The following is a 25,242-nucleotide window of genomic DNA, read 5'->3' on the forward strand; positions in this document are numbered from 1 at the left end:
TAAGTGTACTTACCAGTAACTTGTATTTCTTTCCATAGCAATCTATTGTGTGGTTTTCACCAGAAAATTGTCTGTGTCCATTTTTGAAATGTACAAATATTCCTCTAAATTCAGCCGAACTACAAATTCCAATTTACTCACCTGTTATCAGGAGAGAACCCAGTGCTGCATCTTTCAGCCCAGCAGTGAACCTGAAAAGTAATTCTAAGCATTGTATTTGCTTCCATAGGAATCCATTGTGTGGTTTTCACCAGAAAAGTTTCAGTGTCCAATTTAGGAACGTACAAATATTCCTCTAAAATCAGCCGAACTACGAATTCCGATTTACTCACCTGTAATCAGGAGAGAACCCAGGGCTGCATCTTTTATCCCAACACTGACCCTGAAAAGTAATTCTAAGTGTACTTACCAGTAACTTGTATTTCTTTCCATAGCAATCTATTGTGTGGTTTTCACCAGAAAATTGTCTGTGTCCATTTTTGAAACGTACAAATATTCCTCTAAAATCAGCCGAACTACAAATTCCAATTTACTCACCTGTTATCAGGAGAGAACCCAGTGCTGCATCTTTCAGCCCAGCAGTGAACCTGAAAAGTAATTCTAAGCGTTGTATTTGCTTCCATAGGAATCCATTGTGTGGTTTTCACCAGAAAAGTTTCAGTGTCCAATTTAGGAAAGTACAAATATTCCTCTAAAATCAGCCGAACTATGAATTCTGATTTACTCACCTGTAATCAGGAGAGAACCCAGGGCTGCGTCTTTTAGCCCAGCGCTCACTCTGAAAAGTAATTCTAAGTGTACTTACCAGTAACTTGTATTTCCTTCCATAGGAATCCATTGTGTGGTTTTCACCAGAAAATTTTCTATGTACAATTTTGAAACATACAAATATTTGTCTAAAATCAGCCGAACTACGAATTACGATTTACTCACCTGTAATCAGGAGAGAACTCAAGGCTGCGTCTTTTAGCCCAGCACTCACTCTGAAAAGTAATTCTAAGCGTTGTATTTGCTTCCATAGGAATCCATTGTGTGGTTTTCACCAGAAAAGTTTCAGTGTCCAATTTTGGAACGTACAAATATTCCTCTAAAATCAGCCAAACTACGAATTCCGATTTACTCACCTGTAATCAGGAGAGAACCCAGGGCTGCATCTTTTATCCCAACACTGACCCTGAAAAGAAATTCTAAGTGTACTTACCAGTAACTTGTATTTCCTTCCATAGGAATCCATTGTGTGGTTTTCACCAGAAAATTTTCTATGTACAATTTTGAAACATACAAATATTTGTCTAAAATCAGCCGAACTACGAATAACGATTTACTCACCTGTAATCAGGAGAGAACTCAAGGCTGGGTCTTTTAGCCCAGCACTCACTCTGAAAAGTAATTCTAAGCGTTGTATTTGCTTCCATAGGAATCCATTGTGTGGTTTTCACCAGAAAAGTTTCAGTGTCCAATTTTGGAACGTACAAATATTCCTCTAAAATCAGCCGAACTACGAATTCCGATTTACTCACCTGTAATCAGGAGAGAACCCAGTGCTGCATCTTTTAGCCCAACACTGACCCTGAAAAGTAATTCTAAGTGTACTTATCAGTAACTTGTATTTCCTTCCATAGGAATCCATTGTGTGGTTTTCACCAGCAAATTTTCTGTGTCCATTTTTGAAACGTACAAATATTCCTCTAAAATCAGCTGAACTACCAATTCCGATTTACTCACCTGTAATCAGGAGAGAACCCAGGGCTGCATGTTTTAGCCCAGCAATGACTCTGAAAAGTAATTCTAAGCGTACTTACCAGTAACTTGAATTTGCTTCCATAGGAATCCATTCTGTGGTTTTCACCAGAAAAGTTTCTGTCAATTTTTGAAACGTTCAAATATTCCTCTAAAATCAGCCGAACTACGAATTCCTATTTACTCACCTGTTATCAGGAGAGAACCCAGTGCTGCATCTTTTAGCCCAGCAGTGAACCTGAAAATTATTTCTAAGCTTACTTACCAGTAACTTGTATTTCCTTCCATAGGAATCCATTGTGTGGTTTTCACCGGAAAATTTTCTGTGTCCATTTTTGAAACGTCCAAATATTCCTCTAAAATCAGCCGAACTACGAATTCCGATTTACTCACCTGTTATCAGGAGAGAACCCAGTGCTGCATCTTTTAGCCCAGCACTGACCCTGAAAAGTAATTTTAAGTGTACTTACCAGTAACTTGTATTTCCTTCCATAGGAATCCATTGTGTGGTTTTCACCGGAAAATGTTCTGTGTCCATTTTTGAAACGTCCAAATATTCCTCTAAAATCAGCCGAACTACGAATTCCGATTTACTCACCTGTTATCAGGAGAGAACCCAGTGCTGCATTTTTAAGCCCAGCACTGACCCTGAAAAGTAATTAGAAGCGTACTTACCAGTAACTTGTATTTCCTTCCATAGGATTCCATTGTGTGGTTTTCACCAGAAAATTTTCTGTGTCCATTTTTGAAACGTACAAATATTCGTCAAAAATCAGCCGAACTACAAATTCCGATTTACTCACCTGTAATCAGGAGAGAACTCAAGGCTGCGTCTTTTAGCCCAGCACTCACTCTGAAAAGTAATTCAAGCGTTGTATTTGCTTCCATAGGAATCCGTTGTGTGGTTTTCACCAGAAAAGTTTCAGTGTCCAATTTAGGAACGTACAAATATTCCTCTAAAATCAGCCAAACTACGAATTCCGATTTACTCACCTGTAATCAGGAGAGAACCCAGAGCTGCATCTTTTATCCCAACACTGACCCTGAAAAGTAATTCTAAGTGTACTTACCAGTAACTTGTATTTCTTTCCATAGCAATCTATTGTGTGGTTTTCACCAGAAAATTGTCTGTGTCCATTTTTGAAACCTACAAATATTCCTCGAAAAACAGCCGAACTACGAATTCCGATTTACTCACCTGTAATCAGGAGAGAACACAGTGCTGCATCTTTTAGCCCAGCACTGTCCCTGAAGAGTAATTATAAGTGTACTCACCAGTAACTTGTATTTCTTTCAATAGGAATCCATTGTGTGGTTTTCACCAGAATATTTTGTGTCCATTTTTGAAACGTACAAATATTTCTCTAAAATCAGCCGAACTACGAATTCCAATTTACTCACCTGTTATCAGGAGAGAACCCAGTGCTGCATCTTTTAGCCCAGCACTGAACCTGAAAAGTAATTCTAAGCGTACTTACCAGTAACTTGTATTTCCTTAAATAGGAATCCATTGTGTGGTTTTCACCAGAAAGTGTTCTGTGTCCGTTTTTGAAATGTACAAATATTCCTCTATAATCAGCCGAACTACGAATTCCAATTTACTCACCTGTAATCAGGAGAGAACCCAGGGCTGCATGTTTTAGCCCAGCACTGACACTGAAAAGTAATTCTAAGCGTACTTACCAGTAATTTGTATTTACTTCCATAGGAATCCATTGTGTGGTTTTCACCAGAAAAGTTTCAGTGTCCAATTTTGGAACGTACAAATATTCCTCTAAAATCAGCCGAACTACGAATTCCGATTTACTCACCTGTAATCAGGAGAGAACCCAGGGCTGCATCTTTTATCCCAACACTGACCCTGAAAAGTAATTCTAAGTGTACTTACCAGTAACTTGTATTTCTTTCCATAGCAATCTATTGTGTGTTTTTCACCAGAAAATTGTCTGTGTCCATTTTTGAAACGTACAAATATTCCTCTAAAATCAGCCGAACTACGAATTCCAATTTACTCACCTGTTATCAGGAGAGAACCCAGTGCTGCATCTTTCAGCCCAGCAGTGAACCTGAAAAGTAATTCTAAGTGTACTTACCAGTAACTTGTATTTCCTTCCATAGGAATCCATTGTGTGGTTTTCACCAGAAAATTTTCTATGTACAATTTTGAAACATACAAATATTTGTCTAAAATCAGCCGAACTACGAATTACGATTTACTCACCTGTAATCAGGAGAGAACTCAAGGCTGCGTCTTTTAGCCCAGCACTCACTCTGAAAAGTAATTCTAAGCGTTGCATTTGCTTCCATAGGAATCCATTGTGTGGTTTTCACCAGAAAAGTTTCAGTGTCCAATTTTGGAACGTACAAATATTCCTCTAAAATCAGCCAAACTACGAATTCCGATTTACTCACCTGTAATCAGGAGAGAACCCAGGGCTGCATCTTTTATCCCAACACTGACCCTGAAAAGAAATTCTAAGTGTACTTACCAGTAACTTGTATTTCCTTCCATAGGAATCCATTGTGTGGTTTTCACCAGAAAATTTTCTATGTACAATTTTGAAACATACAAATATTTGTCTAAAATCAGCCAAACTACGAATTACGATTTACTCACCTGTAATCAGGAGAGAACTCAACGCTGGGTCTTTTAGCCCAGCACTCACTCTGAAAAGTAATTCTAAGCGTTGTATTTGCTTCCATAGGAATCCATTGTGTGGTTTTCACCAGAAAAGTTTCAGTGTCCAATTTTGGAACGTACAAATATTCCTCTAAAATCAGCCAAACTACGAATTACGATTTACTCACCTGTTATCAGGAGAGAACCCAGTGCTGCATCTTTTAGCCCAGCACTGACCCTGAAAAGTAATTTTAAGTGTACTTACCAGTAACTTGTATTTCCTTCCATAGGAATCCATTGTGTGGTTTTCACCGGAAAATTTTCTGTGTCCATTTTTGAAACGTCCAAATATTCCTCTAAAATCAGCCGAACTACGAATTCCGATTTACTCACCTGTTATCAGGAGAGAACCCAGTGCTGCATTTTTAAGCCCAGCACTGATCCTGAAAAGTAATTAGAAGCGTACTTACCAGTAACTTGTATTTCCTTCCATAGGATTCCATTGTGTGGTTTTCACCAGAAAATTTTCTGTGTCCATTTTTGAAACGTACAAATATTCGTCTAAAATCAGCCGAACTACAAATTCCGATTTACTCACCTGTAATCAGGAGAGAACTCAAGGCTGCGTCTTTTAGCCCAACACTGACCCTGAAAAGTAATTCTAAGTGTACTTACCAGTAACTTGTATTTCTTTCCATAGCAATCTATTGTGTGGTTTTCACCAGAAAATTGTCTGTGTCCATTTTTGAAACGTACAAATATTCCTCTAAATTCAGCCGAACTACAAATTCCAATTTACTCACCTGTTATCAGGAGAGAACCCAGTGCTGCATCTTTCAGCCCAGCAGTGAACCTGAAAAGTAATTCTAAGCATTGTATTTGCTTCCATAGGAATCCATTGTGTGGTTTTCACCAGAAAAGTTTCAGTGTCCAATTTAGGAACGTACAAATATTCCTCTAAAATCAGCCGAACTACGAATTCCGATTTACTCACCTGTAATCAGGAGAGAACCCAGGGCTGCATCTTTTATCCCAACACTGACCCTGAAAAGTAATTCTAAGTGTACTTACCAGTAACTTGTATTTCTTTCCATAGCAATCTATTGTGTGGTTTTCACCAGAAAATTGTCTGTGTCCATTTTTGAAACTTACAAATATTCCTCTAAAATCAGCCGAACTACAAATTCCAATTTACTCACCTGTTATCAGGAGAGAACCCAGTGCTGCATCTTTCAGCCCAGCAGTGAACCTGAAAAGTAATTCTAAGCGTTGTATTTGCTTCCATAGGAATCCATTGTGTGGTTTTCACCAGAAAAGTTTCAGTGTCCAATTTAGGAACGTACAAATATTCCTCTAAAATCAGCCGAACTATGAATTCTGATTTACTCACCTGTAATCAGGAGAGAACCCAGGGCTGCGTCTTTTAGCCCAGCGCTCACTCTGAAAAGTAATTCTAAGTGTACTTACCAGTAACTTGTATTTCCTTCCATAGGAATCCATTGTGTGGTTTTCACCAGAAAATTTTCTATGTACAATTTTGAAACATACAAATATTTGTCTAAAATCAGCCGAACTACGAATTACGATTTACTCACCTGTAATCAGGAGAGAACTCAAGGCTGCGTCTTTTAGCCCAGCACTCACTCTGAAAAGTAATTCTAAGCGTTGTATTTGCTTCCATAGGAATCCATTGTGTGGTTTTCACCAGAAAAGTTTCAGTGTCCAATTTTGGAACGTACAAATATTCCTCTAAAATCAGCCAAACTACGAATTCCGATTTACTCACCTGTAATCAGGAGAGAACCCAGGGCTGCATCTTTTATCCCAACACTGACCCTGAAAAGAAATTCTAAGTGTACTTACCAGTAACTTGTATTTCCTTCCATAGGAATCCATTGTGTGGTTTTCACCAGAAAATTTTCTATGTACAATTTTGAAACATACAAATATTTGTCTAAAATCAGCCGAACTACGAATAACGATTTACTCACCTGTAATCAGGAGAGAACTCAAGGCTGGGTCTTTTAGCCCAGCACTCACTCTGAAAAGTAATTCTAAGCGTTGTATTTGCTTCCATAGGAATCCATTGTGTGGTTTTCACCAGAAAAGTTTCAGTGTCCAATTTTGGAACGTACAAATATTCCTCTAAAATCAGCCGAACTACGAATTCCGATTTACTCACCTGTAATCAGGAGAGAACCCAGTGCTGCATCTTTTAGCCCAACACTGACCCTGAAAAGTAATTCTAAGTGTACTTATCAGTAACTTGTATTTCCTTCCATAGGAATCCATTGTGTGGTTTTCACCAGCAAATTTTCTGTGTCCATTTTTGAAACGTACAAATATTCCTCTAAAATCAGCTGAACTACCAATTCCGATTTACTCACCTGTAATCAGGAGAGAACCCAGGGCTGCATGTTTTAGCCCAGCAATGACTCTGAAAAGTAATTCTAAGCGTACTTACCAGTAACTTGAATTTGCTTCCATAGGAATCCATTCTGTGGTTTTCACCAGAAAAGTTTCTGTCAATTTTTTAAACGTTCAAATATTCCTCTAAAATCAGCCGAACTACGAATTCCTATGTACTCACCTGTTATCAGGAGAGAACCCAGTGCTGCATCTTTTAGCCCAGCAGTGAACCTGAAAATTATTTCTAAGCTTACTTACCAGTAACTTGTATTTCCTTCCATAGGAATCCATTGTGTGGTTTTCACCGGAAAATTTTCTGTGTCCATTTTTGAAACGTCCAAATATTCCTCTAAAATCAGCCGAACTACGAATTCCGATTTACTCACCTGTTATCAGGAGAGAACCCAGTGCTGCATCTTTTAGCCCAGCACTGACCCTGAAAAGTAATTTTAAGTGTACTTACCAGTAACTTGTATTTCCTTTCATAGGAATCCATTGTGTGGTTTTCACCAGAAAAGTTTCAGTGTCCAATTTTGGAACGTACAAATATTCCTCTAAAATCGGCCGAACTACGAATTCCGATTTACTCACCTGTAATCAGGAGAGAACCCAGTGCTGCATCTTTTAGCCCAACACTGACCCTGAAAAGTAATTCTAAGTGTACTTATCAGTAACTTGTATTTCCTTCCATAGGAATCCATTGTGTGGTTTTCACCAGCAAATTTTCTGTGTCCATTTTTGAAACGTACAAATATTCCTCTAAAATCAGCTGAACTACCAATTCCGATTTACTCACCTGTAATCAGGAGAGAACCCAGGGCTGCATGTTTTAGCCCAGCAATGACTCTGAAAAGTAATTCTAAGCGTACTTACCAGTAACTTGAATTTGCTTCCATAGGAATCCATTCTGTGGTTTTCACCAGAAAAGTTTCTGTCAATTTTTTAAACGTTCAAATATTCCTCTAAAATCAGCCGAACTACGAATTCCTATGTACTCACCTGTTATCAGGAGAGAACCCAGTGCTGCATCTTTTAGCCCAGCAGTGAACCTGAAAATTATTTCTAAGCTTACTTACCAGTAACTTGTATTTCCTTCCATAGGAATCCATTGTGTGGTTTTCACCGGAAAATTTTCTGTGTCCATTTTTGAAACGTCCAAATATTCCTCTAAAATCAGCCGAACTACGAATTCCGATTTACTCACCTGTTATCAGGAGAGAACCCAGTGCTGCATCTTTTAGCCCAGCACTGACCCTGAAAAGTAATTTTAAGTGTACTTACCAGTAACTTGTATTTCCTTTCATAGGAATCCATTGTGTGGTTTTCACCGGAAAATTTTCTGTGTCCATTTTTGAAACGTCCAAATATTCCTCTAAAATCAGCCGAACTACGAATTCCGATTTACTCACCTGTTATCAGGAGAGAACCCAGTGCTGCATTTTTAAGCCCAGCACTGACCCTGAAAAGTAATTAGAAGCGTACTTACCAGTAACTTGTATTTCCTTCCATAGGATTCCATTGTGTGGTTTTCACCAGAAAATTTTCTGTGTCCATTTTTGAAACGTACAAATATTCGTCAAAAATCAGCCGAACTACAAATTCAGATTTACTCACCTGTAATCAGGAGAGAACTCAAGGCTGCGTCTTTTAGCCCAGCACTCACTCTGAAAAGTAATTCTAAGCGTTGTATTTGCTTCCATAGGAATCCATTGTGTGGTTTTCACCAGAAAAGTTTCAGTGTCCAATTTAGGAACGTACAAATATTCCTCTAAAATCAGCCAAACTACGAATTCCGATTTACTCACCTGTAATCAGGAGAGAACACAGAGCTGCATCTTTTTATCCCAACACTGACCCTGAAAAGTAATTCTAAGTGTACTTACCAGTAACTTGTATTTCTTTCCATAGCAATCTATTGTGTGGTTTTCACCAGAAAATTGTCTGTGTCCATTTTTGAAACCTACAAATATTCCTCGAAAAACAGCCGAACTACGAATTCCGATTTACTCACCTGTAATCAGGAGAGAACACAGTGCTGCATCTTTTAGCCCAGCACTGTCCCTGAAGAGTAATTATAAGTGTACTCACAAGTAACTTGTATTTCTTTCAATAGGAATCCATTGTGTGGTTTTCACCAGAAAATTTTGTGTCCATTTTTGAAACGTACAAATATTTCTCTAAAATCAGCCGAACTACGAATTCCAATTTACTCACCTGTTATCAGGAGAGAACCCAGTGCTGCATCTTTTAGCCCAGCACTGAACCTGAAAAGTAATTCTAAGCGTACTTACCAGTAACTTGTATTTCCTTAAATAGGAATCCATTGTGTGGTTTTCACCAGAAAATTTTCTGTGTCCGTTTTTGAAAAGTACAAATATTCCTCTAAAATCAGCCGAACTACGAATTCCGATTTACTCACCTGTAATCAGGAGAGAACCCAGGGCTGCATGTTTTAGCCCAGCACTGACACTGAAAAGTAATTCTAAGCGTACTTACCAGTAATTTGTATTTACTTCCATAGGAATCCATTGTGTGGTTTTCACCAGAAAAGTTTCTAAGTGTCCAATTTTGAAGAGTACAAATATTCGTCTAAAATCAGCCGAACTACAAATTTCGATTTACTCACCTGTAATCAGGAGAGAACTCAAGGCTGCGTCTTTTAGCCCAGCACTCACTCTGAAAAGTAATTCTAAGCGTTGTATTTGCTTCCATAGGAATCCATTGTGTGGTTTTCACCAGAAAAGTTTCAGTGTCCAATTTTGGAACGTACAAATATTCCTCTAAAATCAGCCAAACTACGAATTCCGATTTACTCACTTGTTATCAGGAGAGAACCCAGTGTTGCATTTTTAAGCCCAGCACTGACCCTGAAAAGTAACTATAAGCGTACTTACCAGTAACTTGTATTTCCTTCCATAGGATTCCATTGTGTGGTTTTCACCAGAAAATTTTCTGTGTCCATTTTTGAAACGTACAAATATTCCTCTAAAATCAGCCGAAATACGAATTCCGATTTACTCACCTGTAATCAGGAGAGAACCCAGGGCTGCATCTTTTATCCCAACACTGACCCTGAAAAGTAATTCTAAGTGTACTTACCAGTAACTTGTATTTCTTTCCATAGCAATCCATTGTGTGGTTTTCACCAGAAAAGTTTCAGTGTCCAATTTTGGAACGTACAAATATTCCTCTAAAATCAGCCAAACTACGAATTCCGATTTACTCACCTGTAATCAGGAGAGAACCCAGGGCTGCATCTTTTATCCCAACACTGACCCTGAAAAGTAATTCTAAGTGTACTTACCAGTAACTTGTATTTCCTTCCATAGGAATCCATTGTGTGGTTTTCACCAGAAAATTTTCTATGTACAATTTTGAAACATACAAATATTTGTCTAAAATCAGCCGAACTACGAATTACGATTTACTCACCTGTAATCAGGAGAGAACTCAAGGCTGGGTCTTTTAGCCCAGCACTCACTCTGAAAAGTAATTCTAAGCGTTGTATTTGCTTCCATAGGAATCCATTGTGTGGTTTTCACCGGAAAATTTTCTGTGTCCATTTTGAAACGTCCAAATATTCCTCTAAAATCAGCCGAACTACGAATTCAGATTTACTCACCTGTTATCAGGAGAGAACCCAGTGCTGCATTTTTAAGCCCAGCACTGACCCTGAAAAGTAATTAGAAGCGTACTTACCAGTAACTTGTTTTTCCTTCCATAGGATTCCATTGTGTGGTTTTCACCAGAAAATTTTCTGTGTCCATTTTTGAAACGTACAAATATTCGTCTAAAATCAGCCGAACTACAAATTCCGATTTACTCACCTGTAATCAGGAGAGAACTCAAGGCTGCGTCTTTTAGCCCAGCACTCACTCTGAAAAGTAATTCTAAGCGTTGTATTTGCTTCCATAGGAATCCATTGTGTGGTTTTCACCAGAAAAGTTTCAGTGTCCAATTTTGGAACGTACAAATATTCCTCTAAAATCAGCCAAACTACGAATTCCGATTTACTCACCTGTAATCAGGAGAGAACCCAGAGCTGCATCTTTTCCCAACACTGACCCTGAAAAGTAATTCTAAGTGTACTTACCAGTAACTTGTATTTCTTTCCATAGCAATCTATTGTGTGGTTTTCACCAGAAAATTGTCTGTGTCCAATTTTGAAGCGTACAAATATTCGTCTAAAATCAGCCAAACTACAAATTCCGATTTACTCACCTGTTATCAGGAGAGAACCCAGTGCTGCATCTTTTAGCCCATCACTGACCCTGAAAAGTAATTCTAAGCGTACTTACCAGTAACTTGTATTTCCTTCCATAGGAATCCATTATGTGGTTTTCACCAGAAAATTTTCTGTTTACAATTTTGAAACATACAAATATTCGTCTAAAATCAGCAGAACTTCGAATTAAGATTTACTCACCTGTAATCAGGAGAGAACCCAGTGCTGCATCTTTTAGCCCAGCACTGAACTGAAAAGTAATTTTAAGTGTACTTACCAGTAACTTGTATTTCCTTCCATAGGAATCCATTGTGTGGTTTTCACCAGAAAATTTTCTGTGTCCATTTTTGAAACGTACAAATATTCCTCTAAAATCAGCCAATGTACGAATTCCGATTTAGTCACCTGTAATCAGGAGAGAACCCAGAGCTGCATCTTTTAGCCCAGCACTGTCCCTGAAGAGTAATTCTAAGTGTACTTACCAGTAACTTGTATTTCCTTCCATAGGAATCCATTGTGTGGATCCCACCAGAACTTTTTCTGTGTATAATATTGAAACGTACAAATATTCGTCTAAAACCAGCCGAACTACGAATTACGATTTACTCACCTGTAATCAGGAGAGAACCCAGTGCTGCATCTTTTTGCCCAGCACTGACCCTGAAAAGTAATTTTAAGTGTACTTACCAGTAACTTCTATTTCCTTCCATAGGAATCCATTGTGTGCTTTTCACCAGAAAAATGTATGTGTCCATTTTTGAAACGTTCAAATATTCCTCTAAAATCAGCCGAACTACGAATTCCAATTTACTCACCTGTTATCAGGAGAGAACCCAGTGCTGCATCTTTCAGCCCAGCAGTGAACCTGAAAAGTAATTCTAAGTGTACTTACCAGTAACTTGTATTTCCTTCCATAGGAATCCATTGTGTGGTTTTCACCAGAAAATTTTCTATGTACAATTTTGAAACATACAAATATTTGTCTAAAAACAGCCGAACTACGAATTACGATTTACTCACCTGTATTCAGGAGAGAACCCAGTGCTGCATCTTTTAGCCCAGCACTGACCCTGAAAAGTAAATTTAAGTGTACTTACCAGTAACTTGTATTTCCTTCCATAGGAATCCATTGTGTGGTTTTCACCAGAAAATGTTCTGTGTCCATTTTTGAAACGTCCAAATATTCCTCTAAAATCAGCCGAACTACGAATTCCGATTTACTCACCTGTAATCAGGAGAGAACCCAGGGCTGCGTCTTTTAGCTCAGCACTGACTCTGAAAAGTAATTCTAAGCGTACTTACCAGTAACTTGTATTTCCTTCCATAGGAATCCATTGTGTGGTTTTCACCATAAAAGTTTCAAAGTGTCCAATTTTGAAACGTACAAATATTCCTCTAAAATCAGCAGAACTACGAATTCCGATTTACTCACCTGTTATCAGGAGAGAACCCAGTGCTGCATTTTTTATCCCAGCACTGACCCTGAAAAGTAATTCTAAGGGTACATACCAGTAACTTGTATTTCCTTCCATAGGAATCCATTGTGTGGTTTTCACCAGAAAATTTTCTGTGTCCTTTTTTGAAACGTACAAATATTCCTCTAAAATCAGCCGAACTACGAATTCCGATTTACTCACCTGTAATCAGGAGAGAACCCAGTGCTGCATCTTTTAGCCCAACACTGACCCTGAAAAGTAATTCTAAGTGTACTTACCAGTAACTTGTATTTCCTTCCATTGGAATCCATTGTGTGGTTTTCACCAGCAAATTTTCTGTGTCCATTTTTGAAACGTACAAATATTCCTCTAAAATCAGCTGAACTACCAATTCCGATTTACTCACCTGTAATCAGGAGAGAACCCAGGGCTGCATGTTTTAGCCCAGCAATGACTCTGAAAAGTAATTCTAAGCGTACTTACCAGTAACTTGAATTTGCTTCCATAGGAATCCATTCTGTGGTTTTCACCAGAAAAGTTTCTGTCAATTTTTGAAACGTTCAAATATTCCTCTAAAATCAGCCGAACTACGAATTCCAATTTACTCACATGTTATCAGGAGAGAACCCAGTGCTGCATCTTTTAGCCCAGCAGTGAACCTGAAAAGTATTTCTAAGCGTACTTACCAGTAACTTGTATTTCCTTCCATAGGAATCCATTGTGTGGTTTTCACCAGAAAATTTTCTGTGTCCATTTTTGAAACGTCCAAATATTCCTCTAAAATCAGCCGAACTACGAATTCCGATTTACTCACCTGTAATCAGGAGAGAACCCAGGGCTGCGTCTTTTAGCTCAGCACTGACTCTGAAAAGTAATTCTAAGCGTACTTACCAGTAACTTGTATTTCCTTCCATAGGAATCCATTGTGTGGTTTTCACCATAAAAGTTTCAAAGTGTCCAATTTTGAAACGTACAAATATTCCTCTAAAATCAGCAGAACTACGAATTCCGATTTACTCACCTGTTATCAGGAGAGAACCCAGTGCTGCATTTTTTAGCCCAGCACTGACCCTGAAAAGTAATTCTAAGGGTACATACCAGTAACTTGTATTTCCTTCCATAGGAATCCATTGTGTGGTTTTCACCAGAAAATTTTCTGTGTCCTTTTTTGAAACGTACAAATATTCCTCTAAAATCAGCCGAACTACGAATTCCGATTTACTCACCTGTAATCAGGAGAGAACCCAGTGCTGCATCTTTTAGCCCAACACTGACCCTGAAAAGTAATTCTAAGTGTACTTACCAGTAACTTGTATTTCCTTCCATAGGAATCCATTGTATGGTTTTCACCAGCAAATTTTCTGTGTCCATTTTTGAAACGTACAAATATTCCTCTAAAATCAGCTGAACTACCAATTCCGATTTACTCACCTGTAATCAGGAGAGAACCCAGGGCTGCATGTTTTAGCCCAGCAATGACTCTGAAAAGTAATTCTAAGCGTACTTACCAGTAACTTGAATTTGCTTCCATAGGAATCCATTCTGTGGTTTTCACCAGAAAAGTTTCTGTCAATTTTTGAAACGTTCAAATATTCCTCTAAAATCAGCCGAACTACGAATTCCGATTTACTCACCTGTTATCAGGAGAGAACCCAGTGCTGCATCTTTTAGCCCAGCAGTGAACCTGAAAAGTATTTCTAAGCGTACTTACCAGTAACTTGTATTTCCTTCCATAGGAATCCATTGTGTGGTTTTCACCAGAAAATGTTCTGTGTCCATTTTTGAAACGTACAAATATTCCTCTAAAAACAGCCGAACTACGAATTCCGATTTACTCACCTGTAATCAGGAGAGAACACAGTGCTGCATCTTTTAGCCCAGCACTGTCCCTGAAGAGTAATACTAAGTGTACTTACCGGTAACTTGTATTTCTTTCAATAGGAATCCATTGTGTGGTTTTCACCAGAAAATGTTGTGTCCATTTTTGAAACGTACAAATATTTCTCTAAAATCAGCCGAACTGCGAATTCCGATTTACTCACCTGTAATCAGGAGAGAACCCAGGGCTGCATGTTTTAGCCCAGCACTGACCCTGAAAAGTCATTCTAAGCGTACTTACCAGTAATTTGTATTTACTTCCATAGGAATCCATTGTGTGGTTTTCACCAGAAAAGTTTCTAAGTGTCCAATTTTGAAGCGTACAAATATTCGTCTAAAATCAGCCGAACTACAAAGTCCGATTTACTCACCTGTAATCAGGAGAGAACTCAAGGCTGCGTCTTTTAGCCCAGCACTCACTCTGAAAAGTAATTCTAAGCGTTGTATTTGCTTCCATAGGAATCCATTGTGTGGTTTTCACCAGAAAAGTTTCAGTGTCCAATTTTGGAACGTACAAATATTCCTCTAAAATCAGCCAAACTACGAATTCCGATTTACTCACTTGTTATCAGGAGAGAACCCAGTGTTGCATTTTTAAGCCCAGCACTGACCCTGAAAAGTAACTATAAGCGTACTTACCAGTAACTTGTATTTCCTTCCATAGTATTCCATTGTGTGGTTTTCACCAGAAAATTTTCTGTGTCCATTTTTGAAACGTACAAATATTCCTCTAAAATCAGCCGAACTACGATTCCGATTTACTCACCTGTAATCAGGAGAGAACCCAGGGCTGCATCTTTTATCCCAACACTGACCCTGAAAAGTAATTCTAAGTGTACTTACCAGTAACTTGTATTTCTTTCCATAGCAATCTATTGTGTGGTTTTCACCAGAAAATTGTCTGTGTCCATTTTTGAAACGTACAAATATTCCTCTAAAATCAGCCGAACTACGAATTCCAATTTACTCACCTTTTATCAGGAGAGAACCCAGTGCTGCATCTTTCAGCCCAGCAGTGAACCTGAAAAGTAATTCTAAGTGTACTTACCAGTAACTTGTATTTCCTTCCATAGGAATCCATTGTGTGGTTTTCACCAGAAAATTTTCTATGTACAATTTTGAAACATACAAATATTTGTCTAAAATCAGCCGAACTACAAATAACGATTTACTCACCTGTAATCAGGAGAGAACTCAAGGCTGCGTCTTTTAGCCCAGCACTCACTCTGAAAAGTAATTCTAAGCGTTGTATTTGCTTCCATAGGAATCCATTGTGTGGTTTTCACCAGAAAAGTTTCAGTGTCCAATTTAGGAACGTACAAATATTCCTCTAAAATCAGCCAAACTACGAATTCCGATTTACTCACCTGTAATCAGGAGAGAACACAGAGCTGCATCTTTTTATCCCAACACTGACCCTGAAAAGTAATTCTAAGTGTACTTACCAGTAACTTGTATTTCTTTCCATAGCAATCTATTGTGTGGTTTTCACCAGAAAATTGTCTGTGTCCATTTTTGAAACCTACAAATATTCCTCGAAAAACAGCCGAACTACGAATTCCGATTTACTCACCTGTAATCAGGAGAGAACACAGTGCTGCATCTTTTAGCCCAGCACTGTCCCTGAAGAGTAATTATAAGTGTACTCACCAGTAACTTGTATTTCTTTCAATAGGAATCCATTGTGTGGTTTTCACCAGAAAATTTTGTGTCCATTTTTGAAACGTACAAATATTTCTCTAAAATCAGCCGAACTACGAATTCCAATTTACTCACCTGTTATCAGGAGAGAACCCAGTGCTGCATCTTTTAGCCCAGCACTGAACCTGAAAAGTAATTCTAAGCGTACTTACCAGTAACTTGTATTTCCTTAAATAGGAATCCATTGTGTGGTTTTCACCAGAAAATTTTCTGTGTCCGTTTTTGAAAAGTACAAATATTCCTCTAAAATCAGCCGAACTACGAATTCCGATTTACTCACCTGTAATCAGGAGAGAACCCAGGGCTGCATGTTTTAGCCCAGCACTGACACTGAAAAGTAATTCTAAGCGTACTTACCAGTAATTTGTATTTACTTCCATAGGAATCCATTGTGTGGTTTTCACCAGAAAAGTTTCTAAGTGTCCAATTTTGAAGAGTACAAATATTCGTCTAAAATCAGCCGAACTACAAATTTCGATTTACTCACCTGTAATCAGGAGAGAACTCAAGGCTGCGTCTTTTAGCCCAGCACTCACTCTGAAAAGTAATTCTAAGCGTTGTATTTGCTTCCATAGGAATCCATTGTGTGGTTTTCACCAGAAAAGTTTCAGTGTCCAATTTTGGAACGTACAAATATTCCTCTAAAATCAGCCAAACTACGAATTCCGATTTACTCACTTGTTATCAGGAGAGAACCCAGTGTTGCATTTTTAAGCCCAGCACTGACCCTGAAAAGTAACTATAAGCGTACTTACCAGTAACTTGTATTTCCTTCCATAGGATTCCATTGTGTGGTTTTCACCAGAAAATTTTCTGTGTCCATTTTTGAAACGTACAAATATTCCTCTAAAATCAGCCGAAATACGAATTCCGATTTACTCACCTGTAATCAGGAGAGAACCCAGGGCTGCATCTTTTATCCCAACACTGACCCTGAAAAGTAATTCTAAGTGTACTTACCAGTAACTTGTATTTCTTTCCATAGCAATCCATTGTGTGGTTTTCACCAGAAAAGTTTCAGTGTCCAATTTTGGAACGTACAAATATTCCTCTAAAATCAGCCAAACTACGAATTCCGATTTACTCACCTGTAATCAGGAGAGAACCCAGGGCTGCATCTTTTATCCCAACACTGACCCTGAAAAGTAATTCTAAGTGTACTTACCAGTAACTTGTATTTCCTTCCATAGGAATCCATTGTGTGGTTTTCACCAGAAAATTTTCTATGTACAATTTTGAAACATACAAATATTTGTCTAAAATCAGCCGAACTACGAATTACGATTTACTCACCTGTAATCAGGAGAAAACTCAAGGCTGGGTCTTTTAGCCCAGCACTCACTCTGAAAAGTAATTCTAAGCGTTGTATTTGCTTCCATAGGAATCCATTGTGTGGTTTTCACCGGAAAATTTTCTGTGTCCATTTTGAAACGTCCAAATATTCCTCTAAAATCAGCCGAACTACGAATTCAGATTTACTCACCTGTTATCAGGAGAGAACCCAGTGCTGCATTTTTAAGCCCAGCACTGACCCTGAAAAGTAATTAGAAGCGTACTTACCAGTAACTTGTTTTTCCTTCCATAGGATTCCATTGTGTGGTTTTCACCAGAAAATTTTCTGTGTCCATTTTTGAAACGTACAAATATTCGTCTAAAATCAGCCGAACTACAAATTCCGATTTACTCACCTGTAATCAGGAGAGAACTCAAGGCTGCGTCTTTTAGCCCAGCACTCACTCTGAAAAGTAATTCTAAGCGTTGTATTTGCTTCCATAGGAATCCATTGTGTGGTTTTCACCAGAAAAGTTTCAGTGTCCAATTTTGGAACGTACAAATATTCCTCTAAAATCAGCCAAACTACGAATTCCGATTTACTCACCTGTAATCAGGAGAGAACCCAGAGCTGCATCTTTTCCCAACACTGACCCTGAAAAGTAATTCTAAGTGTACTTACCAGTAACTTGTATTTCTTTCCATAGCAATCTATTGTGTGGTTTTCACCAGAAAATTGTCTGTGTCCAATTTTGAAGCGTACAAATATTCGTCTAAAATCAGCCAAACTACAAATTCCGATTTACTCACCTGTTATCAGGAGAGAACCCAGTGCTGCATCTTTTAGCCCATCACTGACCCTGAAAAGTAATTCTAAGCGTACTTACCAGTAACTTGTATTTCCTTCCATAGGAATCCATTATGTGGTTTTCACCAGAAAATTTTCTGTTTACAATTTTGAAACATACAAATATTCGTCTAAAATCAGCAGAACTTCGAATTAAGATTTACTCACCTGTAATCAGGAGAGAACCCAGTGCTGCATCTTTTAGCCCAGCACTGAACTGAAAAGTAATTTTAAGTGTACTTACCAGTAACTTGTATTTCCTTCCATAGGAATCCATTGTGTGGTTTTCACCAGAAAATTTTCTGTGTCCATTTTTGAAACGTACAAATATTCCTCTAAAATCAGCCAATGTACGAATTCCGATTTAGTCACCTGTAATCAGGAGAGAACCCAGAGCTGCATCTTTTAGCCCAGCACTGTCCCTGAAGAGTAATTCTAAGTGTACTTACCAGTAACTTGTATTTCCTTCCATAGGAATCCATTGTGTGGATCCCACCAGAACTTTTTCTGTGTATAATATTGAAACGTACAAATATTCGTCTAAAACCAGCCGAACTACGAATTACGATTTACTCACCTGTAATCAGGAGAGAACCCAGTGCTGCATCTTTTTGCCCAGCACTGACCCTGAAAAGTAATTTTAAGTGTACTTACCAGTAACTTCTATTTCCTTCCATAGGAATCCATTGTGTGCTTTTCACCAGAAAAATGTATGTGTCCATTTTTGAAACGTTCAAATATTCCTCTAAAATCAGCCGAACTACGAATTCCAATTTACTCACCTGTTATCAGGAGAGAACCCAGTGCTGCATCTTTCAGCCCAGCAGTGAACCTGAAAAGTAATTCTAAGTGTACTTACCAGTAACTTGTATTTCCTTCCATAGGAATCCATTGTGTGGTTTTCACCAGAAAATTTTCTATGTACAATTTTGAAACATACAAATATTTGTCTAAAAACAGCCGAACTACGAATTACGATTTACTCACCTGTATTCAGGAGAGAACCCAGTGCTGCATCTTTTAGCCCAGCACTGACCCTGAAAAGTAAATTTAAGTGTACTTACCAGTAACTTGTATTTCCTTCCATAGGAATCCATTGTGTGGTTTTCACCAGAAAATGTTCTGTGTCCATTTTTGAAACGTCCAAATATTCCTCTAAAATCAGCCGAACTACGAATTCCGATTTACTCACCTGTAATCAGGAGAGAACCCAGGGCTGCGTCTTTTAGCTCAGCACTGACTCTGAAAAGTAATTCTAAGCGTACTTACCAGTAACTTGTATTTCCTTCCATAGGAATCCATTGTGTGGTTTTCACCATAAAAGTTTCAAAGTGTCCAATTTTGAAACGTACAAATATTCCTCTAAAATCAGCAGAACTACGAATTCCGATTTACTCACCTGTTATCAGGAGAGAACCCAGTGCTGCATTTTTTAGCCCAGCACTGACCCTGAAAAGTAATTCTAAGGGTACATACCAGTAACTTGTATTTCCTTCCATAGGAATCCATTGTGTGGTTTTCACCAGAAAATTTTCTGTGTCCTTTTTTGAAACGTACAAATATTCCTCTAAAATCAGCCGAACTACGAATTCCGATTTACTCACCTGTAATCAGGAGAGAACCCAGTGCTGCATCTTTTAGCCCAACACTGACCCTGAAAAGTAATTCTAAGTGTACTTACCAGTAACTTGTATTTCCTTCCATTGGAATCCATTGTGTGGTTTTCACCAGCAAATTTTCTGTGTCCATTTTTGAAACGTACAAATATTCCTCTAAAATCAGCTGAACTACCAATTCCGATTTACTCACCTGTAATCAGGAGAGAACCCAGGGCTGCATGTTTTAGCCCAGCAATGACTCTGAAAAGTAATTCTAAGCGTACTTACCAGTAACTTGAATTTGCTTCCATAGGAATCCATTCTGTGGTTTTCACCAGAAAAGTTTCTGTCAATTTTTGAAACGTTCAAATATTCCTCTAAAATCAGCCGAACTACGAATTCCAATTTACTCACATGTTATCAGGAGAGAACCCAGTGCTGCATCTTTTAGCCCAGCAGTGAACCTGAAAAGTATTTCTAAGCGTACTTACCAGTAACTTGTATTTCCTTCCATAGGAATCCATTGTGTGGTTTTCACCAGAAAATTTTCTGTGTCCATTTTTGAAACGTCCAAATATTCCTCTAAAATCAGCCGAACTACGAATTCCGATTTACTCACCTGTAATCAGGAGAGAACCCAGGGCTGCGTCTTTTAGCTCAGCACTGACTCTGAAAAGTAATTCTAAGCGTACTTACCAGTAACTTGTATTTCCTTCCATAGGAATCCATTGTGTGGTTTTCACCATAAAAGTTTCAAAGTGTCCAATTTTGAAACGTACAAATATTCCTCTAAAATCAGCAGAACTACGAATTCCGATTTACTCACCTGTTATCAGGAGAGAACCCAGTGCTGCATTTTTTAGCCCAGCACTGACCCTGAAAAGTAATTCTAAGGGTACATACCAGTAACTTGTATTTCCTTCCATAGGAATCCATTGTGTGGTTTTCACCAGAAAATTTTCTGTGTCCTTTTTTGAAACGTACAAATATTCCTCTAAAATCAGCCGAACTACGAATTCCGATTTACTCACCTGTAATCAGGAGAGAACCCAGTGCTGCATCTTTTAGCCCAACACTGACCCTGAAAAGTAATTCTAAGTGTACTTACCAGTAACTTGTATTTCCTTCCATAGGAATCCATTGTATGGTTTTCACCAGCAAATTTTCTGTGTCCATTTTTGAAACGTACAAATATTCCTCTAAAATCAGCTGAACTACCAATTCCGATTTACTCACCTGTAATCAGGAGAGAACCCAGGGCTGCATGTTTTAGCCCAGCAATGACTCTGAAAAGTAATTCTAAGCGTACTTACCAGTAACTTGAATTTGCTTCCATAGGAATCCATTCTGTGGTTTTCACCAGAAAAGTTTCTGTCAATTTTTGAAACGTTCAAATATTCCTCTAAAATCAGCCGAACTACGAATTCCGATTTACTCACCTGTTATCAGGAGAGAACCCAGTGCTGCATCTTTTAGCCCAGCAGTGAACCTGAAAAGTATTTCTAAGCGTACTTACCAGTAACTTGTATTTCCTTCCATAGGAATCCATTGTGTGGTTTTCACCAGAAAATGTTCTGTGTCCATTTTTGAAACGTACAAATATTCCTCTAAAAACAGCCGAACTACGAATTCCGATTTACTCACCTGTAATCAGGAGAGAACACAGTGCTGCATCTTTTAGCCCAGCACTGTCCCTGAAGAGTAATACTAAGTGTACTTACCGGTAACTTGTATTTCTTTCAATAGGAATCCATTGTGTGGTTTTCACCAGAAAATGTTGTGTCCATTTTTGAAACGTACAAATATTTCTCTAAAATCAGCCGAACTGCGAATTCCGATTTACTCACCTGTAATCAGGAGAGAACCCAGGGCTGCATGTTTTAGCCCAGCACTGACCCTGAAAAGTCATTCTAAGCGTACTTACCAGTAATTTGTATTTACTTCCATAGGAATCCATTGTGTGGTTTTCACCAGAAAAGTTTCTAAGTGTCCAATTTTGAAGCGTACAAATATTCGTCTAAAATCAGCCGAACTACAAAGTCCGATTTACTCACCTGTAATCAGGAGAGAACTCAAGGCTGCGTCTTTTAGCCCAGCACTCACTCTGAAAAGTAATTCTAAGCGTTGTATTTGCTTCCATAGGAATCCATTGTGTGGTTTTCACCAGAAAAGTTTCAGTGTCCAATTTTGGACCGTACAAATATTCCTCTAAAATCAGCCAAACTACGAATTCCGATTTACTCACTTGTTATCAGGAGAGAACCCAGTGTTGCATTTTTAAGCCCAGCACTGACCCTGAAAAGTAACTATAAGCGTACTTACCAGTAACTTGTATTTCCTTCCATAGTATTCCATTGTGTGGTTTTCACCAGAAAATTTTCTGTGTCCATTTTTGAAACGTACAAATATTCCTCTAAAATCAGCCGAACTACGATTCCGATTTACTCACCTGTAATCAGGAGAGAACCCAGGGCTGCATCTTTTATCCCAACACTGACCCTGAAAAGTAATTCTAAGTGTACTTACCAGTAACTTGTATTTCTTTCCATAGCAATCTATTGTGTGGTTTTCACCAGAAAATTGTCTGTGTCCATTTTTGAAACGTACAAATATTCCTCTAAAATCAGCCGAACTACGAATTCCAATTTACTCACCTTTTATCAGGAGAGAACCCAGTGCTGCATCTTTCAGCCCAGCAGTGAACCTGAAAAGTAATTCTAAGTGTACTTACCAGTAACTTGTATTTCCTTCCATAGGAATCCATTGTGTGGTTTTCACCAGAAAATTTTCTATGTACAATTTTGAAACATACAAATATTTGTCTAAAATCAGCCGAACTACGAATTACGATTTACTCACCTGTAATCAGGAGAGAACTCAAGGCTGCGTCTTTTAGCCCAGCACTCACTCTGAAAAGTAATTCTAAGCGTTGTATTTGCTTCTATAGGAATCCATTGTGTGGTTTTCACCAGAAAAGTTTCAGTGTCCAATTTTGGAACGTACAAATATTCCTCTAAAATCAGCCAAACTACGAATTCCGATTTACTCACCTGTTATCAGGAGAGAACCCAGTGCTGCATCTTTTAGCCCTGCACTGACCCTGAAAAGTAACTATAAGCGTACTTACCAGTAACTTGTATTTCCTTCCATAGGATTCCATTGTGTGGTTTTCACCAGACAATTTTCTGTGTCCATTTTTGAAACGTACAAATATTCCTCTAAAATCAGCCGAACTACGAATTCCGATTTACTCACCTGTAATCAGGAGAGAACCCAGGGCTGCATCTTTTATCCCAACACTGACCCTGAAAAGTAATTCTAAGTGTACTTACCAGTAATCTGTTTTTTTTTCCATAGCAATCTATTGTGTGGTTTTCACCACAAAATTGTCTGTGTCCATTTTTGAAACGTACAAATATTCCTCTAAAATCAGCCGAACTACGAATTCCAATTTACTCACCTGTTATCAGGAGAGAACCCAGTGCTGCATCTTTCAGCCCAGCAGTGAACCTGAAAAGTAATTCTAAGTGTACTTACCAGTAACTTGTATTTCCTTCCATAGGAATCCATTGTGTGGTTTTCACCAGAAAATTTTCTATGTACAATTTTGAAACATACAAATATTTGTCTAAAATCAGCCGAACTACGAATTACGATTTACTCACCTGTAATCAGGAGAGAACTCAAGGCTGCGTCTTTTAGCCCAGCACTCACTCTGAAAAGTAATTCTAAGCGTTGTATTTGCTTCTATAGGAATCCATTGTGTGGTTTTCCCCAGAAAAGTTTCAGTGTCCAATTTTGGAACGTACAAATATTCCTCTAAAATCAGCCAAACTACGAATTCCGATTTACTCACCTGTTATCAGGAGAGAACCCAGTGCTGCATCTTTTAGCCCAGCACTGACCCTGAAAAGTAATTTTAAGTGTACTTACCAGTAACTTGTATTTCCTTCCATAGGAATCCATTGTGTGGTTTTCACCGGAAAATTTTCTATGTCCATTTTTGAAACGTCCAAATATTCCTCTAAAATCAGCCGAACTACGAATTTCGATTTACTCACCTGTTATCAGGAGAGAACCCAGTGCTGCATTTTTAAGCCCAGCACTGACCCTGAAAAGTAATTAGAAGCGTACTTACCAGTAACTTGTATTTCCTTCAATAGGATTCCATTGTGTGGTTTTCACCAGAAAATTTTCTGTGTCCATTTTTGAAACGTACAAATATTCGTCTAAAATCAGCCGAACTACAAATTCCGATTCACTCACCTGTAATCAGGAGAGAACTCAAGGCTGCGTCTTTTAGCCCAGGACTCACTCTAAAAAGTAATTCTAAGCATTGTATTTGCTTCCATAGGAATCCATTGTGTGGTTTTCACCAGAAAAGTTTCTGTGTCCAATTTTGGAACGTACAAATATTCCTCTAAAATCAGCCAAACTACAAATTCCGATTTACTCACCTGTAATCAGGAGAGAACCCAGGGCTGCATCTTTTATCCCAACACTGACCCTGAAAAGTAATTCTAAGTGTACTTACCAGTAACTTGTATTTCTTTCCATAGCAATCTATTGTGTGGTTTTCACCAGAAAATTGTCTGTGTCCATTTTTGAAACGTACAAATATTCCTCTAAAATCAGCCGAACTACGAATTCCAATTTACTCACCTTTTATCAGGAGAGAACCCAGTGCTGCATCTTTCAGCCCAGCAGTGAACCTGAAAAGTAATTCTAAGTGTACTTACCAGTAACTTGTATTTCCTTCCATAGGAATCCATTGTGTGGTTTTCACCAGATAATTTTCTATGTACAATTTTGAAACATACAAATATTTGTCTAAAATCAGCCGAACTACGAATTACGATTTACTCACCTGTAATCAGGAGAGAACTCAAGGCTGCGTCTTTTAGCCCAGCACTCACTCTGAAAAGTAATTCTAAGCGTTGTATTTGCTTCCATAGGAATCCATTGTGTGGTTTTCACCAGAAAAGTTTCAGTGTCCAATTTTGGAACGTACAAATATTCCTCTAAAATCAGCCAAACTCCGAATTCCGATTTACTCACCTGTTATCAGGAGAGAACCCAGTGCTGCATCATTTAGCCCAGCACTGACCCTGAAAAGTAATTTTAAGTGTACTTACCAGTAACTTGTATTTCCTTCCATAGGAATCCATTGTGTTGTTTTCACCGGAAAATTTTCTGTGTCCATTTTTGGAACGTACAAATATTCCTCTAAAATCAGCCAAACTACAAATTCCGATTTACTCACCTGTAATCAGGAGAGAACCCAGGGCTGCATCTTTTATCCCAACACTGACCCTGAAAAGTAATTCTAAGTGTACTTACCAGTAACTTGTATTTCTTTCCATAGCAATCTATTGTGTGGTTTTCACCAGAAAATTGTCTGTGTCAATTTTTGAAACGTACAAATATTCCTCTAAAATCAGCCGAATTACGAATTCCAATTTACTCACCTTTTATCAGGAGAGAACCCAGTGCTGCATCTTTCAGCCCAGCAGTGA

This window comes from Triturus cristatus, chromosome 1_1, assembly GCF_964204655.1.
Source record: "Triturus cristatus chromosome 1_1, aTriCri1.1, whole genome shotgun sequence".
Classification (NCBI taxonomy): domain Eukaryota; kingdom Metazoa; phylum Chordata; class Amphibia; order Caudata; family Salamandridae; genus Triturus; species Triturus cristatus.